The sequence below is a fragment of the Pelodiscus sinensis genome, chromosome 12 (genome assembly GCF_052426305.1).
Source record: "Pelodiscus sinensis isolate ZL-2025 chromosome 12, ASM5242630v1, whole genome shotgun sequence".
In the NCBI taxonomy this organism is placed as follows: domain Eukaryota; kingdom Metazoa; phylum Chordata; order Testudines; family Trionychidae; genus Pelodiscus; species Pelodiscus sinensis.
The window spans coordinates 20,283,533-20,304,685 of NC_143063.1; the positions used below are offsets into that span (position 1 = coordinate 20,283,533).

The window sequence follows — 21,153 nt, forward strand, 5'->3', positions numbered from 1 at the left end:
AAGTTAGACTGTTTTTCACAGTAAATTGCAGTATGGTAACATTTAGATTGTCTGGCATAATGTGGCATCTCAGAATGCTAGTCCATAGTGAAGAAATACCTAAATACATCTGAATCTGCATGAGAATATCACAATCTTGCATGTGCTCACCTAATGCTGTGGATCTGTACCGTATGGTATTGTCCTGTACAACTGACATCATGGGGCTTAGCAAGGAAACAGTGCTGAGTCAACACGGCACGAATAAGCCAGGCTTCCTTTCTCATGTCTCTTTCCTTTGAAGTCAAGCCGAAGCATGCTCAGCTGGGCTCAGTGGGGGGTGGAAGGTTTGAATATTCAGATTTCATCTCTGTTTAGATAGAGCAGTTTTGAGATGCAGGAATTTCTTACAACGTACAATTGCTGGAGGAAGGGGAATGAATCTCCAGGAGCTACATCACCCTACCCTCCATTATGCTAACCAGTGCAATCCTCATGTCAGATATTAATGGCCACTTGGATGTGAAAGCCTGAGATCAGACACTTTTAACAGGACTTCCTAATGGCTCCTCTGATGCTGCATCTTCTTGCTTCAGCACCATGGCTGCACACTGCAGCAGACAAGTTTCAGACTGTCGGACGTAATTAATGTTGCTGTAAAGTTGATTTTTTTTAAAGCATTATGGCCTTTCTCAGTAACTGGCTTGCTCAGATTTGAAGTGCAGACAAATGTGAAAGTTAGGAGCATTATGAGAATAGCATGCATTGCGTAGGCCATTCACACACTATGTGCCTTTGAGACACTTGCTCAAGGAATGTAAAGGTTAAAAAGGTAGGTGAATCACCCCCTTCTGCATTCAAAAAGAAAATAATTCAGAGTTCAAATAAGCAGAAATAAACCCTTTAATCCTGATGCATAAGTAGTTAGATCCAGATTTTGAGAAGAGTGGGTTTAATTCACAGTGTGTTGCTTTCTGTGGGTGAAATTCATTATGACTCATAAAAAATGTATCTACTGTAGTGCATGGGGTTCAATAGGCATGGGTATGCCATGGTATATAGGTTAGACTGAAACTTGGTGTTGCTCTGTGTAAAGGATGTTATCCCAGAATCATCCCAGGGAAGGACTCATGCCTCTGCCTTGCCCCAGGGGAAGTAATCTCTGCTACTCCTTTATCAGGGAGAGATTATTTTTTCCCACTGACTGGCATGTTGAAAAGGGAGGAGCAAGCCCTGGTTCTACCCACACCTTGTTCCTTGCCTGCATGCACAAGGATAGAGAAGAATAGTGGTTTTCTGAGTTTGCTGTCTCCAGCCCATATGCAGAGAATGGCAAGCTGGGTAAACCATGCTGGAGAGTTGAGTAGGAGGGTGGCTGTATGCTTCATTACTCCTCTGCATGACCGTGCAGGACAAGTGACAACCGTGCCTCTAATTATTCATTCTCTAAAAGTAGCATTTCTTATTTTGTTGGCAGTTTTTTCTTGTCCCTCATCAGGCATCCTGTGAGTAGAAAAGCAGTGATTGAATGGGTCCGGCAACGTTAGCACCGTCTAATTCCTGGGTCCCTGCTGCATAATTTAGGACTAATGTGCTGCTTACGACACAGGGCCTGTCTATGTGCTTCAAGACAGACCATTGATTTTCGTTGTGAAAATCACTGGAGTATTGTAATTTTAGTGAGGGAAGAATGATACTTATCAGCTATCTGAATGTGTGCGAGAGACCCACACCCCCAGCCCCTGCATGTACATAGTGGGTGATGCTTCCTATTATTAAATGATTTCTTGATGTATAAGTCTATTTACATTTGTGGCGTCATAAAAAGCGACGCACCTTAAGTAACATAAGACAACATGTACTCATCCCTCATTCCTTTTCTTAGCCCATTTTACCATATAGAAAAGAAAATTAAAACCCCTACCGTGGAAGGCATAACGCAGGTGTCATTTACTCAGCATTACAATACTTTAGTTTCAGTCTCAGTCAGAGGCGACTTGGTATTGATCCGGCTTTGAATCAAAGTGACTACCATTAAAACTGGGGTATTAGACCTACATTCTATTGATTGCTGTTTAGGTTTCTTAACATTCATAAAAATACATTTCTAACCCAGCATGGGCAGCATTGAAAGGGTGGGCGACTGCGGCTAACATCCGTATCTTCTCTATGCAATTAAATGTGCATCACATACTTTATTATGAAAGCTGGCGAACAAGAAAGGCACATTCAGCGTCATATGTTATGGCACAATCCCTCTCTAGTGGAGCAAACAATGAGACCATTATACAAGATGACATATTTTTTGTTTCTAATATATTCTGCCTCTTTGTTTCTGTGTATGCTTAAATAACAGGCACAGATGTACTATTTCCAAAGGTCTTTGACTTGTCATGAGAATACTATCCTTACCAGTAAAATAAATTGATTACTAGTGACAATGTTTACTGTTATACAAAGAACACAGCTCTGGTGGCCTTTGTTACATTTTAAAGGAAAGGTGATTATTTCTTCCTTATGACAGTTCAAATGGTTTGCCATGTGAATATGGAAAGATTTTTACTGATGAATATGCAACGATGTGGCAACATGCCTGGTAGCTAGATCTTCAAATAGAGCATTGGTTATGTTTTAGCCGAGAGTTGAGGGAAAGAGAGAGACAATCACAAAAGGTTCAAAAATTGATCATGAGACAGTTGTTAAAATCCAGTGTTTTGTGCTTACTGTGTAACAGCAGCTTGTTATGTGTCATATCAGACTGGTGACTTGTTTAGGCAGAAAGCAGCTCCACTCAGGGGAGTCACTGTACGTCATGGTAAGGCCACCATGTTCTTTGATAATATTTATGTCCAGGATTTATTATTTTTATTCTATTTTCTCTTGGCCTTTTGAACAGTAACATCATCAGGAAACAGACTGGGGGCACCTTGATCCAGGGTCGATTTTTTGTTTGTTTGTTTGGTTTGGTTTGGGTCTTTTCCCTCCTCCTTTTATAGTAACCAGATGTATGTTGTGATTCTCTGGGGAACAGTATAGCTGGGGAAGGAACCACAAAAGCGAAAGATACAACATTACAACCATACAGGGATAAGGAAATAAGGAAAAGAAGAGAGAATATAAACAGAATGTGGAATTTTAAAATATCTAGTAACTACTATAGTAAAAGTGCCACATTATGTGTTTGTTTATTTTTGTTTTATCCTATAGGTTATACATCCTAAGCCAGAATGATCTTCTACTTTTTCATGTTTCTGATCACTTTCAGAGAAAATACTCAACTGGGTAGCTGTCAGATTATTGAGTGGCCCATGGAAGTCAGCAGCTCCTTTGGTAAGTGAAAAATTTGGCTGCTAAATATTTTAATATTGCTGCCTGAAATATAATTAGATGTGGATTCCTGTATCGGACAACGCTCCGGTTCCTGAAAGCATTCCAGGCCAACTTCACTCTGCCTTCATTCTGCATTGTACTGTACCTGCTGGTACATCTAGAGTATAACCTGTACAATTTATTTTTTGTGGTTCACTTACTGCACAATCATGGAACTAGATACATAACACAGCAATAATAAGTGCCAATATTAAGACAGTAATCTTTTTTCAAGATCTGGCAAAGTAGCTTGATTGTTATCAGTGTGTTTTTCCATGACACATAGTAGTCCAATAATTATTTTTGGCAAATTATGACCGATTTTAAAGGACTAAAATTCACTTGCTGTTGTTCAAAAAACCAATTGTCAGAGTTGTCACAAACAATTTCTACAGTTGAAACTATTATAAATTTGGGATACTTCTAATGTATATTTTATTTTAAAAAATCTGTCACTTTTGTGTTTCAATAGCTCTCAAATAAATTAAAAATACTACATTATTCTGACTAGGAATTGGTAGATTATAGCATGTGAATCTGGACTTTGCAGAGCAAAGTGAGTGAGACAGAAATAACATCAGAAATACAGTATCCCTTTAACTTCCTCAGTGGAAACGATCATTTGCTCACAATCATTTTCAAAAAAGTTCTCTTCCTCCTGACCTCATGTAAAAATAATTTGGGATCTTCTCCAATTTAATGTACACCGCTGTAAATATTTTGTGTAATGAGCTTGGAAACAAGCCATTTGCTCCCCTTAGAAACTCCTCTGGGTTCTCCCTTGATTGCGGTTCACATCATGCTGCTAAACAGCAATTTAGGACACAAATCAGGCTGCTTGGTGATTGCAGTTCAGTTCACTCTGCAATTCCCTGATCAGCAAGGTGCTGCTCTCCAGGCTATGACCTGGGCCTCACAGTGACACTGTTGAGTTATTTATTATTCAGAGGCTGAAATTACCAATATTCAGTCCACCTCAGCAGATTTCCACCTACCCGTATGCAACATATTTACTTGATCACACAGCAAACATCAAATCGCTTTATCTAAATGATTATTATTATTTCACCTAATATGTATGACAGCTACTCATTTCTTTGGCATATGTCATTTGCCTTCCCTTTTATCATATCCTCTTGGCCATGGCTGTGATAGTATCATAAACCTATTTGATATCTTTCATTGAGAAAGCTCTTTCTTGCAGGATGTTCTCTCAGGCTGGTAAATGAACATTGACTTCACCTGTTTCCAAAGTTGTTTGGCTTTGCCAAATAGTTACTCGGTGGGGCAGCTCTATCATAAACCCTATGCCATTCAGCATTTCAGTCCTGCTCCCTTCTCCTATTACTCACCATTAAGTCCGTCCTTGTGTTGCACCAACACTTTTATCCTTGTTCATATCTGCACTCTGTTGTTGTGGGGTTTGTTTGTTTTTGTCATTACCCAGAAGCAACTGTTTCTTGCCTGGTTTAATATACAATGCATCTCTCTGCAGGGTCAAAACTAAATAGCATTGAGTCTAAGCTGTGAAAAACTAGTGCACTTTGCATAAGGAGTATTTGAATATGAAAATGAGTTTGCCACCAGGAGACTCTACCTTTCTCCTCCCCTCCGCCCCCCCCCCCCCCAAAAAAAAAATTCCAGACCAGAATGTGGAATGTTTTCCTTTTTTCATGAAACCACAAAACAGTGCTGGTTTGGCTAATCTTGGATGATGAAAATTGTTTGCATACAGCTGTGATTTTCTTGGCTGTTGCCTCCAGCTGCTGTATAAACAGACTCAGAGGGGAAAATGAGAACAGGTCGGGTATATTTCACTTTTTTCATGCCCTATTTTATCATCACAAATATAAGGATATCTAGCCACTTTCCATGAGCTAAGACTACTTAAGTTAGCCACTGGCACCCACAGAATATTAGTTCTTCATTGAAACTCAGGATAATTTCAGTGCAAATGGACACTTTTCTACTGTACGCCTAAGGCCCAGTGTTTGACAGTGCTGATTGCCCCGTCACACCATTGACCTTAACTGGGGTTGTGTTGCTCAGTATTTCAGGCCCCAAATGACAAGGCTAAATTCTCTGGTTAGAAAAATTCTCATCCTGGTGTTTGCAGGTAGGTGATGGGTAAACTTTAAAAGCTTTGTATAGATGAGCCTCTCTAGCCTAGAAAACAATCTAGAAATTGTGGCATTGCTGAGGTAACCCAACATCTCCCCCATTCCCTTCCTGGGGGAGTTGGGGGAGGGAAGAAGGTGAGAGAACAGTGAACTTCATTTGTCACCTTCAGGAAAATGTTTGCTTCCAGGTTTGTTTTTCCTCTCTTAAACAAGCTTGGGTGAATTCTCTTATCCTTCCTGCCACTCCCTGGTTGCTTCTAAAGCCTTCCCTGCCTCCCATAAAAGTCGATAGAGATGATCCATATTTTAGAGAGTCTTCTGTGCTTTCTCTGGTTTTCATCGCCCTTTTTCAGTATTTCTTCAGTTACCTCTGGTATCCCAGCACTTGCTTTAGGCTTCCTCTCTTAATAGACTTCCCTCAATTTGCCTCTCTTCCAGTTTTCAGCTCTTCCTCTCCATGCATCTTCTCTCATGCTAATCTCCCCTTGCCATTTGCATCTCAACCTATCTCTGCTAAACAATGCTTCTAGTCACATGGCATAAGATTAGCCAGTCATGACCGACAGAGAGCCAGTGTGACTTGATCCACCTGTTTAGCCCAATAAATGTTGCACAAATTCCAAATTTACCATGAATAACAGCTTGCAAAAGTTTTAATAAGCAGTGGAAGAAAGTTTTTAGGTCTTAAGACCGGTAACTTCTTAGTTAAATCCTAGAAATAAAGCTCATCTTTGGCATCTTCTCATTTGGTCCCATAGAAACTTGTGTACTTTCAAGAACAGAACCCAAAGAGAATGAGTAGAAGCTGGCTGGAAGATGAAACATGACATTGACTCTTTAGAGCTTCTCAATGTAAAGCTCACTCACTCTTTCCCATCATTACTCTGCCGTGATACATGATCACAGCCTACACATCTAATTTTTCAATATTAAAAGTGAAAAATATTTCTATCTGAAAGGGGGAAGACATGGGATTATCACTTTATAATATCTACCAGCTTGCATATACCACATTATTGCAAGGATTGCTACAACTAATCAGGATTTCACATTTCACGCTAGTAAGCCAAACAGCTTCTGTGAGATATAAGTAAATGAAAATTCATGATTTAATATTGTGCCCAAGAGCCAGCTTTACTACCAGTGCTTTATAATTATTTATAGCTGTAAACTATCAAAGGGAATTGCTTACCACCTCTTTACATTACATGGTAATTGATGTGAAGTGAGCCATTGCATCCCCTGCTGACCCCAGTCTACTGGAAGTCAGATGGATTATAGCTAACTCAATTATGATTGATATTATCAGAATTCATGATACACAACATGGCATAACAGGCTTTCTAAGTGTATTTATTGATCATTTCTCTGTGTGTGTGCACACACACTTTCAAGGCAGTCACAATGGAACTATTTCTAACAGGATAGAGAAACAGTAGTACCAGCAGCTTCCATGTGTAAATATTCCTCACTGATAGCATTGCCTTTGTGATGATTCTCTCTTCAGGGATCTGCCAGTATTTTTACAAGAAACCCTATTTTCACTGGTTTATACTCTAAAATAATAGCAGGACACTATTTACCATACACACTCTGAGTGGCACATTTTTATTGCGCCAGCTTGAAATTTTCCTCAATGTCATTAATGGGCTTTGGAATCCAGATCTTTAATGTTCTGTACATCCTTAATTAGTATGAAACAAGTGATAACATTGATGAGTTCTGCAATTTGCTTCTTCTCGCTGTCTCTCAAAATCGAGCAGATAATCTCTAGGCTGGTAGCTGGAGGGGGGTAGTTGTGGGGTTTGAAGATGCTAGTAGGTACAATATAATCTGTTAAAGACATGATTAGAAAATATATCGGGAACCTCAATCATGTTACACCTTAGACTGTTTTTGCTAGATGTCATTACAAAGATTGAAAGGCCTATCACAACGTTGTAAAAAGTTGTAACAGACAATGTCAAATAATTATTGCTGTGCAGTATCTGTTACCACCACCCGTAAAGAATTACTTAACTGATGAACAGTGTTAGGAGGAACTTATAAACTTATGGAGGAAAACAGGATGACTTCATAGCCAAATACTTGTAATTCCAATGATTGACATTATGAGAGATCAGGCCTGTTTAAATGAGAGGGTTTTAAAGTCCACAGGGGAAAGCCCATTCATCTACTATCCTTATCACTTTTCTAAGCTTTCCCTCTTCTTCTCGCCCTCTTGCTTTTATGGCCTTCCAAAGGGAGTGGTGGGGCCAAAATAACTAACTAAATTCATGAGTGAGCATGATACATTATGAGGGGAGAGGTATGATGAGATTGTCTGCAGTAGCATGTTGCCCATCAGTAACTACTAGTAGCAAATAGCTCCAACCGCCAGAGATGGGGAGGGTTCTGAGTTAGCACAGTGAATTCTTTCCCAGATGTTTGCCTGGGGGGGATCTTGCCATTATGCTCAAGGTCTAACTGATGCCCATATGTGGGGTCGGGAAGAATTTCCCCCAGGTCACATTGGCAGAGCCCCTGGAGTTTTTAAACTCCTCAGCAGTATGGGGCGCAGTTCACTTGTGGTTTGAACTAGCCTAAGTGGGTGAAGTTTGTAACTTGGCGTCTTCAGATCATGATTTCAGGACTTCAGTAACTCACGCGGCGAGTCTTTTGCAAGAGTAGGAGGGTGAGGTTCTGTGCCCTGTGATGTGCATGAGGGTTGACTGGATAAACAGAATGATCCCATCAGACTTTAAAGTCTCTGGCCTAGTCTACACTACACCCAGCAGATCGATTTAAGATACACAACTCCAGCTACACAAAATCCCTACCTGGAGTCAGCTTACCTTAAATGGAGCTTTGGCAGTATCCGTACAGCTGCTCCCATCAGCTTCCCTTACTCCTTGCAGAACGAGGAGTATTAGATGCTGGGGGGGGGGAGGGCTGCTCTCAGCATTTGATTTGTGAGTCTATATCAGTGTTCCCTCTAAACTGCAGGGCAGCACAGCTTCACAGGTAATTAATCAGCCCCGCCCAGTCAGAGGCTCAGGGCTCCGTTCACGGAGCTGACTGACAGGTCAGGGCTGATTAATCACCTGTGAAGCTTTCCTGCTATGCAGTTTGGAAGGAACACTGGTCTATACTAGACCTGCTAAATTCAAGGTTAGAAGATCAACCTCCAGAGGGTTGATCTTCTCCCTAGTGTAGACATGCCCTATGAATCTAATCTGCCAGCCTAGCCATGCACCAAGCACTGCTTGGCCAGACAAGAAAATCTGTCTCTCTGTCACCTTCATGGTTTACAGAATCTATTGACCTGAGATCAGTTCAAGTTAAATGTCCAAATGGGAGCCAATATAAAGAAATGACCCCTTTTCTCAGGGCCGGCCCACAATATTTTGGCACCTGAAGTGGGGAGCTCAAATGATGCCTCCATGCCCCCTCGCTGGGGCCAAAACTTTGAAAGGTCTCAATTCTGCCTTCATCCTGTTCTACTCCTCTCATGGTACTGCTCTACTACCTACATATGCACCAGCAGCAGACACAATTTTCTACACTCTGGGTCCTAATGGCATTCCCCCTCCACCCAAGTCTGGCACTTGAGGCAGCTGCCTCAGTTCACCTCATGGTAGGACCAGCCCTGCCTTTTCTTTCTGTGAAGCTGCTTTGTATAGGAAAATACTAATCATAGTCTTAGGATCAACTCCAAGAGGTGGCATTATATAGAATACCTAAAATCTTCTCCAACCACAGCTATCTACTTGCTCTGTGTGAAGGAAGCCTCATTCGAGAAACTATGGATCTATATAAACTCAAAAAATTCAACAGTCTTAAGAAATAACCTGTTTCCTGTCATTCATCCATATCTATAAATTCTTCTGCTAGCTGGTACAGACATTCCTGCTCTATTACACTATTCCAAAATGGTGGCAACATACTCATTCCATTTATCTGAACTATAAAAGCATAATAAGTGTCTTGCTCTTGACACTGCTATTCAGATTATATCTTTCACTTTGTTGAAGTGCTAATTTCCAGTAGCAATTTGGGCTCCCAAATATGGAAACTTTTCTATTGATAAGGATCTGTGGGTTCATTTGATGTTTTCCTATTACTCAACACAGTTCTTAATGTAAATATCTAATAGCTTGTCATAGTCATATTCTTGGAGTATGTTATTTTAACTCAGCAGTTGGCCAACTTGATATCATTCACATACTGCGATATAGGGCTAAATTGTGTTTCTCTGGATGACTTGCCAAAAGGTAACAAGTCTATTAACATATTTGCTTTTAAACCAGACTTCTCAGCAATAGGTTTTTAACACGCTGACCACGGGATTCTCTGATGGTTTAGCCCAGTAACTTTCATGCTTTTGTGACACATGACATGGAGTGCACGTGCTAGTGACTGACCCAGTGTTTAACAGTGATTCACCATAGGAAATAGTCTTTGAAATTCATAAATTCAAGGCAAGCCTGTTTTACTGGGACTGATAGTGCTGTATTAGTTGCTGGAAGTTAATGAGGTCCTGTGTTTGAGTACAACCAGATTAAAATGAAAAACGAACCACATTATATTCTGTTTCAACAATTATTATCAGTTGGTTGTAATATAAATATGCAAATTTTTCAGCTTGAACTTTAACATCCTCTGTAGAGACCATTCATCTCTTTAAAGTATTAATTTAAGTTGTAAAAGGATCCATACATCACTACATGTCATTTTGAAAACAAATATTAATCAATTTTACACTCTGAATTGCCACTGTGCAAGTGTAATGTCCATTATTTTGGAGCAAGTCAGTGGCAAGAAATTTACATATTCATCTTTGGCTTAAGAAATCCTATGATAATACAAGTACAACACAAGAAATTCAACAGACTTAAGACCTTATCATCATCTATTGAATGGCATAAAGACTGCCTTTGCATTCTCAACGCAATGGTATGCAGATTAGGTATATATGTCTCATTCCTATCTGTATAACCTTGAAAGCCAGTGACAGCTGAAGTGTAGTCATAAGTTTTATCTCTCACAAACAAATAAACATCTATAAGACAGAGAAAAAGAAACAAAATTAGCTTAAAAGATGTAATAATTTCAAATGTTGCGATTAGCTTTTTGATCCGAGTGTTTCTGGCTGTTTAGCCATATTATTCTGTATGACTAGAAGCTGGGAAATGTGTTGTTTCAGAATAAAACTAGAAACATTGCAATTTTACTTTCTCTTATGTCTACTATCATTTATCTAAACTAGAGGCCATCTTAAATTATGTTCCCTAACTCATTTTTGTAAGGGGAGCATTCTTATGAGTAATACAGTAACTCCAAAATGTGTCTTTTGTTAAGTTTTGTAGCATAGTAACAAGGTGTTTTGTTTTTAGAAGAATGTAAAAGACACGGCAAACAATGTACTCTCTCAGTTCAGTTGGCGGACTTCCCACTGAAAGCAAACAGAAGCATGCACCCACTGTTCAGAGCATCCAGATTCAGTAGGCAGCCTCTGTCACTTAACCTGTTCCTCTTCTCTTTCTAACTGAGCAAATTTGACTCTATAAGCATGATTATTGTCTTTTGGTCCATATTAAAGTAGCTTGACTTTGGGAACTGAGAAAAGTTTTTCTGTCTGCTATCCTGAAAATATTTCTACTGCATTAACATCAGTTGCTGGTCCAGGAATCATAGGAAAGTAACCAATATTCATAAAATAAAACAGCAGATAGAAAAGCTTTTCTCTAATCAGTCCATTCCACAAGCAATGACAAATGCTTTGAGGCATTACATGATACAAACAAGCTCATACTGTCATGGGATTACAGGTTCTTGCTTTAATGAAAGATACAGGGAAATATTTCTCACACTTTCCAAAACATCACTATTTTGAGTGCATGGTTTCACAGAGCTGAACGCCCTTCCTCATTTGCTTTGTCATGCACTGCAGCTCATAATACAATACGTTTCTAAATCTGTCTACGGTCTAACATACCCCTATGCTGAGACTGTCCACGGGGGAACCAAAGCCATGAATCTCCTGCACGCAGTGGAGGGAGGTCAGGCACCAACTTTGCATCCAAAGTGGGATGAGGTGGGAAGGCCAGAAGTGCTCCTGTCTCAACACAAATTCAGTCTCTTCTCATGTGCTGTGCGAGAGGTGGAGAGGGCTTTATTTCAAACCTATGGTGGATAAGGAGTGGGCTATGCTACAGTGCTCCATCCCCTTGCATCAAAGTGGGAGATGCATTTATTCTAATCCCCTTGTTTCACCTATCTAAAACACATTATGCTCTAAAAAATAAAGCCCCTCTTCCTTTATGCAATGAACCTCACTTCAGCCTCCCAGTGTGAATTCACTGGTCAGGGTAGATAAAGGATACAGCTCTCACCAATTCCAACAGTTTCAATCCTTTCATGGGACTACAATGTCAAAACTGTTGGGCTGTGTCTAGACTGCATCCCTTTTTCGTAAAAGGGATGCAAATTAGACATATCGCAATTGCAAATGAAGCGGGGATTTAAATCTCCCCCGCTTTATTAGCATAAAAATAGCTGCCGCTTTTTTCCGGCTCGGAGCTTTACCGGAAAAAAGCGCCAGTCTAGACGCGGATCTTTCGGAAAATAAAGCCTTTTCCGAAAGATCCCTCATCCCTCTTAAAATGAGAAGAATGCACCCACTTAAAATGAGGAATAAGGGATCTTTCGGAAAAGGCTTTATTTTCCGAAAGATCCGCGTCTAGACTGGTGCTTTTTTCCGGCAAAGCTCCAAGCCAGAAAAAAGCGGCAGCCATTTTTATGCTAATGAAGCGGGGGAGATTTAAATCCCCACTTCATTTGCAATTGCGATATATCTAATTTGCATCCCTTTTACGAAAAAGGGATGCAGTCTAGACACAGCCTTGCAGTTTTCACATCCTCCAAATTTCAATCTTTTGAAATTTCTAACAAAATGGCTATGCTCATGGCTAAAGACTGCCAAACAAACAAAACAAAAAGCTTCATTTCAACATTTCTGTTGTTCAGCCATAAATACATGTGGCAATGTGGGGAAAAAATCAACAGGATCACAAAACAAAAATACAGTTGGGAAGTGACTACGCTTTTCATTAAGAATAGTTCTAGTCCCTAAGGAGCCTTTCCCTTTTCATGTGCAATAGTTCTTTGGTTAACATAGGTTCATAGAATCATAGAATACTAGAACTGGAAGCGACCTTAAGAAGTCATGAATGTCCAGTCCCCTGCACGCACAGCAAGACCAACCACTATCTAGATCATCTCTGACAGATGTTTATGTAACCTGCTGTTAAGTAACTTCAGTGATGGAGATTCCACAATCTCCCTAGACCAGCGGTTCCCAGCCACCAATTCAGTCTGCTGCCAGGCCATGACCTGCTGGCTGCTGGGCTACTGCAGCTGCCAAAGCTCAAGCCGGCAGTTTGTGGTGTCTCAGCTCTGGCAGCTATGGTAGCTGAGGTGCAGCAGGAGGAGGCAGAGCAGGAGGCAAAGCAGGAGGTGCCTTCTTCTCTTCTCCTTCCTCTGTGCTTGAGGAGAAAGGGGGCATATAGGACGAGGGAGTGCATGCGCCTCCAACAGTTGCTCCCTTTGCCCACACGGCCACTTTTGCTGGTACTGGTGCTGGGGCTGAGGTGGCAGCAGGAAGAGATGGAGAAGGCACCTGCCTCTGTCCTTCCCCTTGGTAACGGCAGCCAGCCAGGGCTCCGCCCTGCCCATGTGGCCACTTTTGCTGGCAGCGACATTGGGGCTCAGGAGGTAGAGCAGGAGATGCCTCCTTTTCTCCTCCCACCTCAGTAATAGCGGCCTGGACAGGTATCCCACTCCCCCATGGGGGCACAAGACACTCTTGGAGAGGGAGGGGGTGTGCCACCAACAGTTGCTCCTCCTTCCTGCATGGCAGTAACAGCCATGTTCCCTAGTGGGGCAATCTCAGTCTGGGGAGTTGGGTGAGGGCAGGGAGAGAAGGGGGGTTGGGTGAGGGCATGATGGGGTCATGGGGCAACAGGGTGTTGGCATGGGATGCAAGGGTTAGAGGTTAAAGGGTTAAAGAGCATGGGGCACAGAGGTGGAGGTCAAAGTGTTTTAGGCACTGGGGAGCAAGGGGCTGGGTTGGGGCTAGGTGGTCAGGTAACATTTCATTTGCATATTTATTATTTGCATAATGAATATGCAAATAAAATGTTACTCATCTGCCAAAAGTTTATGAATGGGTTTGCCATCCCCAGCTTAAATGTTGGAAACCACTGCCCTAGACAATTTATTCCAGTGCTTTACCATCCTGACAGTTAGGAATATTTTCCTAATGTCCAACCTAAACCTCCTTTGCTGAAATTTAAGCCCATTGCTTCTTATCCTATCATCAGAGATTAAGGAGAATATTTTTTCTTCTTCCTATAACAACCTTTTAGATACTTGAAAGCTGTTATCTTGTTCCCTCTCAGTTTTCTCTTTTCCAAACTAGACAAAACCATTTTCTTCAGCCTTCTCTCAAAGGTCTCATTTTCTAGACTTTTAATCATTCTTGTTGCTCTGCTCTCGACCTTTTCCAATTTCTCCACATCTTGATAAATTGTGCCCAGAATTGGACACAGTACTCCACTTCAGGCCTAATCAGTGCAGAGTAGAGGGGGAAAATTACTTCTCTCTGAAAATGGTTATCCAACCAGTTATGCACCCACCTTATAGTAGCCCCAACTACGTTGTATTTTCCTAGTTTATTGATAAGAAGGTTATGTGAGACTGTATAAAATGCTTTACTAAAATCTAGGTATACTACATCTACCACTTCTCTCTAATCTACTAGGCTTGTTATCCTATCAAAGAAAGCTATCTGGTTGGTTTGCGTAGGGGAGTCTGGACAGCCCTGCCTTGACACTAATAAATGGGGATGTCTGCCTTGACCACCGTGCAGATCTCTACCCAGGCAAACCCAGGCCTGTCTCAAGTCTGGTGCACGTAAGCATGCAGGCAATGCATGGGAGGCAGGAATGTTTTGCATAATAATGCAGATTAATAGGCACAGTGAGACTGTGTCAGTGACATGACAATCAACCTTGTACTGGTAATTCTGTTTCTGATAAGCAAAAATTACAGATGCAGACATAAAACTGTTAACTATGTACATAGTTTTTGAACTATGTGTTTGTGTTTGTTTGTTTGGTTTGTTTGTTTGAAGGAGCTTCTAAAAGGTTTGAAATCTAGAAGCCTCTGTTAATTGGCTGAGCCTCAGTCAGGGAGAGGGGCTACCAGAGCTATATAAGCCTGTGACTCAGCGACCAGGGAGAGCGCGACCAGGAACAGGTAACAGAAGAGTTTGGAGAGGGAGTTTAGAGGGCACTAGTGACTTGTGTCCTTCTTTAAAACCTAACTCTTAGAATAATCTATATTCCAGAAGTTTAAAAAGAATCCCAGTTTGTACTTAAACTTATTCATTACAAACATGGAGACAGAAGCCCAGCAGCAGAGTGGGGGCTATCCTGTTTATTGTGTCGAGTGTAACATGTATGATTACCTGCCCTGTGGGCGGGTGGCGTATGTGTGCACCCGTTGCAAGGAGCTCCTGACCCTCAGAGACTGAGTTCGGGCTTTGGAGGACAGGGTGGCTGAACTGGAGGAGCTAAGGGAGGTAGAAAGCTATGTTGATGAGACTTTCTGGGACACTGTAGTACTGTCCCACCTCCAGTCTGAGAGCCCCAGTGTTCTTAAGGAGGATGAAAGTCTCAAGGGAACAGAGCATTTAATGGGAGCAGAGGGAAACCATCCCGTAGTTGGGACCCTCCTCCCAGAGGATGTTGCGGTATCCTCTTGCACTGAGGATACCTCTGATGGGGAGGGAATGCCAGCTAGGAAGAGGCAGGTGTTAGTAGTGGGTGATTCGATCGTTAGAAACATAGATAGTTGGGTTTGTGATGATCGGGAGAACCATATGGTCACTTGCCTGCCTGGTGCGAAGGTTGCGGATCTCTTGAGGCATCTAGACAGACTTATGTGTAGTGCTGGGGAGGAGCCAGTGGTCGTGGTACATGTAGGTACCAATGACATAGGGAAGGGTAGGAGAGATGTCCTGGAGGCCAAATTTAGGCTGCTAGGAAAGAGACTGAAATCCAGGACCTCTATGGTGGCGTTCTCGGAAATGCTTCCAGTTCCACGCGCAGGCCAGGTAGGCAGGCAGAGCTTCAGAGTCTCAATGCATGGATGAAACGATGGTGTGGGGAAGAGGGGTTTAGATTTATTAGGAACTGGGGACACTTTTGGGAAAGGGGGAGCCTATACAGGAAGGATGGGCTCCACCTAAACCAGGGTGGAACCAGACTGCTGGCACTAAACATTAATAAAGCCGTAGAGCAGTTTTTAAACTAAGAAATGGGGGAAAGCCGATTGGTGCAGAGATGCACGTAAATCGGAGAGAGACTTCTCTTAGAGGAGAATCCGTTGATAGAGATTCTCTAAGCTGTAGTCAGAAAGAGAGGAGGGGAGAGGGCAAACCATTGGCCAGAGCTGACAAACAACCGCATACAAAGGAATCCAATGCATCAGGGAAGGGCAGACAAATAACCAGTGGCAAATTTTTAAAGTGCTTGTACACAAATGCTAGGAGTCTGACTAATAAGATGGGTGAACTAGAGTACCTCGTATTAAATGAGGAGATAGACATAATAGGCATCACTGAAACCTGATGGAATGAGGAAAATCTGTGGGACACAATCATACCGGGATATAAAATATATAGAAAGGATAGAGCAGGCCGGGTGGGTGGCGGAGTGGCACTGTATGTCAAAGATAATGTAGAATCAAATGAAATAAAAATATTAAGTGAATCAACATGTTCCATAGAATTGCTATGGATAGAAATTCCATGCTCCAATAATAAGAAATTAGCAGTAGGGATATATTACCGACCACCTGACCAGGACAGCGATACTGACATAGAAAATGCTGAGGGAGATTAGAGAGGCTACCAAAATAGAGAACTCTATAATAATGGGGGATTTTAATTACCCCCATATTGACTGGATACATGTCACCTCAGGAAGAGAAGCAGAGATAAAATTTCTCAATGGCTTAAATTACTGCTTCTTGGAGCAGCTAGTGCAGGAACCCACAAGGGGAGAGGCAATTCTCGATTTAGTCCTGAGTGGAGTGCAGGATCAGGTCCAGGACATAACCGTTACAGGACCGCTTGGGAATAGTGACCATAATATAACAACATTCAACATTCCTGTGGTGGGAAGAACACCTCAGAAGTCCAGTACCCTGACATTTAATTTCAAAAAGGGGAATTACGCAAAAATGAGGAGGTTAGTTAAACAGAAATTAAAAGGCACAGTGACTAGAGCCAAATCCCTGAAAGCTGCATGGAAACTTTTTAAAGACACCACAATAGAGGCCCAACTTAAATGTATACCTCAAATAAAAAAACATAGCAAGAGACCTAAAAAAGAGTTACTGTGGCTTAACCACCATGTAAAAGAAGCAGTGAGGGACAAAAAGGTATCTTTTAAGAAGTGGAAGTCCAATCCTAGTGAGATAAATAGAAAGGAACACAAACACTGTCAAATCAAGTGTAAACATGTAATAAGAAAAGCAAAAAAAGATTTTGAGGAACAGCTAGCCAAAAACTCAAAGAAATAACAAAATGTTTTTTAAGTACATTAGAAGCAGGAAGCCTGCTAAAAAGCCTGTGGGTCTCCTATGTTCTTATGTTCTCATGAAACAGCTTGAGTAGCAGAATGTACCCCAAATTTGGGCATTGGGCATTGTAGGTATTATATACAATATGTAATTAATTGATAAATATTATTAGAATGACCAAGTCTTGCTTTACTATAAAATGGGCTTAGTAAGAAGAATCAATGGGAGGGAAGGAAGAAGGGAGGGAGCAGGATTGACCCACAGGTCCTGCTCATTGTAACTAGAAGTAAATAGACTCTTCACACCAGTTACATCAGTGCATGGTATCCTGATGGGTGAGAATCAAAGGAACTACAACCCCTGCCTGGTACTGTAGGTAGCATTCAGGTGAAGTGTACGCGAACTAGGCTTTATTATTGTATTATGGTAGATCTTCTATTAATTGCTTTTGCATTGCTTTGCACAGTATTAATTGCTTTAGCATTTATAGTATTTAAGGTTTTAAATTGCATAGTAATTGTTTTTAAGGCTTGTAAAACTTAAACAACTGTATTAATTGCTTAAAGCATGCAATAAATAAGGAAGTGGTTACATCTCTCTGGAGTGTCCTGGTTTCCCTTGGATCTAAAATTAATCGAGCCACACGACAGTTTGTCATGATTTACTCTTTATAAATCCATACTGACTGTTACTTATCACCTTCCAGATAGTTGCAGATGGATTCCTTAATTATTGCTCCATTATTTTTCCTGAGACAGAAGTTAAGCTGATTGGTCTGTTGTTTCCTGGGTTGTTCTTGTTTCCCTTTTTATGCATAGGCACTATATTTGCCCTTTGGAATCTCTGCCATCTTCCATGTCTTATAGCTAATGGCTCAGAAACCGCCTCAGTCCGGATACATTTCATCAGACCTTGGTGACTTGAAGACATCGAACTTTTCTAAGCAATGTTAACTTGTTCTTTTCCTATTCTAACTTCTAAACCTAGCTCATTTTCTCCAGCATTCACTATTGTAGGCATCCAACCATTACTAGCCTTCTTGGTGAAAACAGACACAAAGAAGTTGTTAAGCACCTTTGCCATTTCCACATTTTCTGTTATTGTTTTTCCCTCTTCATTGAGCTATGGGGCTTACCCAGTTCTTGGTCTTCCTCTTGCTGCTAATATATGTGTAGAATGTTTTCTTATTACCCATTTGAGCTCATTTGGTGCCTTCGGCTTTCTAATTTTGCCCCTATGTACTTGTGTTATTTGTTTATATTCATCCTTTGTACTTTGACCTGCTTTCCATTTTTTATAGGACTCCTTTTTGATTTTTAAATTATTCAAGATCTCCTGGTTAAGCCAGGGTGGTTTCTTTCCATACGTCCTATTTTTTCTATGCAGTGGAATACTGCATTCTTGCACCCTGAACAAAGTCCCGTTGAAAAACTGCCCACTGTCTTCAGTTGTTTTTCTCTTAGTTTTGCTTCCCTTGAGACCTTACCTACCAGCTCCCTGCATTTAGTAAAGTCTGCCTATTTTGCTGTTTTCTCTTCTACCATTGCTTAGAATCACAAGCTCTATTGTTTTATTATCACTTTCACACCAAGCTGCCTTCCACTTTCAAATTATCAACCAGTTCCTCCCTATTTGTTAAAATAAAACGTGTTTGTATCTGTGTGACCATCAGCAATACAACTTAGGTACAATATTATGATACTACCCAGCCTATCCTTCCTCCCTGACAATACTCCTTCTTGAAGCTCACACTCCTATTGCAACTTATTCTCTTTTTATTGTATGTTTTCCTTAAACACCAATCTTATTTTAATGCAGAATTTTTATAACAGATCATCTTCTAAGCAGTTCCCTGAAAAGAGAATTCTGTGTAGATCAATATGACTTCAGTCTTTCCACTCAGAGCTATCTCCAGCTATGCATATTTCAGCTACAGCATACTATAATGACTACAAAAATGGTACAAACTGAGGCTTCTTTGGTACAGCCACTATAAACATACCATATGGAATGCATTGTATGCAGCCTGCAACAGCTTTCATATAGTGCTTAAAGGCTATAGATATGGCTTGGAGGAATGTGTTAATCTTTGTTTACAGTAATGGATGCCACAGCAAATCACAGAATGATTTACAAGAAAGGTAGTACCAAGTGCAACTGAAACTTTACTTTTCTTTGTGCTTTAATAGGAACTTTAAGGACGGTGATATACCCAAAGGGCTTGATCCTCTCCTGGTGATAATCAGCAGAGTTCCCTTAATCCCATTGAAACTATGCCAGATTCTGCAATCAGCGGATCTGGCCCCATGGTTTTGTAACAAGGGTCAGGGAATTCTTCACTGATATGAAAATAAGATTTGCTACCAGTTTCTGTCCTATACACAATACACTCCATTCTTCAGGGAAGAATCAAATGAACATTTGGTGACTACTTAAAAAATATGCTGGGTCCAGTTATGCGGCTATTGAAGCCAATGGCAAAGCTCCCTTGACTGTTATAAGAGCAGCGGCAGGCTGATGTGTATAATAAGGGCCTCAGGGTCTCTCCCACAAGTTGAAGTTTCCAGCCCTCTGTGTTTTTCAAATTGGGACAAGAAGCCACAGGCTCACCTGCTCTAGTAAGAGCTGCCAAAGCATTGATAAGAGGAACTCCACATGCCTAAATCAGTTTCTACACTCTAGTGGCCTCCGGAGGCGTGGGAGCTGGGCTGCAGCTCACAGTGCTTGATCTTTGTCCCAGCCCTGCACCTGGTCTCCCTCTTCCCTAGGCAACTCGCTGCCTCATCTGCTAGATTTTTAAACACAAAAGGAAACCTGTTCCTTTCCCTACAGCAGAAGCCACTGTGCAATTCACTTCCTACCACTGATACCAGCAAAAGCTGCAAGATAACCCCACTCTTCCTCCTCTCCGCCCACTGCTGCCAATAAATACAGCTGGTAGCTCTAGAAGCTGAGGAAAGTTGTATCTAGCAAGTGTTGGGAGGCCAGGGAGCAGAGGGGACTGCCTGAGGACTTGGTGGCATGGCAGAGGCCTCCAGCTACAGCCTGGATGTAAAGGTGAGAGCATATAACTGTCTGTGAAGTATTTCACTTGTCATGTCAGTTGCTGTTGAAAGTTACCCAGAAAACGTAACCTGCATCACATGCATAGGTGGGACATGTTTGAGAAACTCCCTTATTTAAAACATGTTGGAAGCTGCACATAAAAGAAAACAGAATTGAAATATTTAAAAAGATGGTTGTGATGTAGCTTCTGGTATCACTTCTCCCACTCTTTGCCCCTGCCTCCTTGGGGTGTCATAACAAATTAAACCAAGAAAAAAACCCAACCTCTTCTAAATGCAGGCTATCAATGAGATGACCACATATGCTCAATGGGCCAAATCTTCAGCTGTGGTTCCAATAAAGTCCATGGAACTAGGTTGATTTGCACAAGCTTAGAATCTGGCCTGGATGATTCTGGGCAGAAATTTTCGGCTGAAAGATTAGAGAATAAGGACATCTCAGATCCCATTATAAAGTCAAAAGGGAAATTTTATACTTACCTGCTTTCTTTTGACATCATTTTCCAAAGACCAATGCCAAGGAGTAAGTTAGTGGGATAGATGTTAAGTGTTTTAACCAATTTTGAGTGTTTTTCCTTTCCAGTGCACTATTTTGTATGTAATATATTACCAATATTAAGGCAATCTAGAGCTATTAGACAGTTACCTAAGGAGACCGTGAAACTAGACTCTGCACTATAAAGCCAATGAAGTTATGACAGCTGTGACCCAAGAGGAATCAAGGCTGAATAAAGACTGTCTCAGTTGCAGACAAATGATGATAAAGTGATCCTTTTAGCCAACAGTCAATGGAAATTGACAAGGCCAAACCCCAACTAATGAACAGCCCAACCTTTGCTACCAGTGAAATGTACTGAAAGTTTAATCTCAATAAGGATCAAAATAAATTTGCCCAAACATTTTAACAGAAGAGTAGCATGTATCATTATATGTCCACCAAGCTGGAGGGTGGTCTTTGTATTCCTACTATAACAGGTGCACAAAATTGT

At 41.2% G+C, this 21,153-nt stretch overlaps 1 long non-coding RNA gene across 1 annotated transcript in view; it reads left to right on the forward strand.

Annotated features, from left to right (window-relative positions):
- Positions 1-21,153, forward strand: part of LOC102447669 (uncharacterized) — a 139,409-nt gene that overhangs the window by 92,834 nt on the left and 25,422 nt on the right. Inside the window, exon 3 of the long non-coding RNA XR_012906729.2 lies at positions 3,187-3,309. This is a non-coding gene — a long non-coding RNA (uncharacterized LOC102447669). The remainder of the gene's footprint in view (positions 1-3,186; positions 3,310-21,153) is intronic.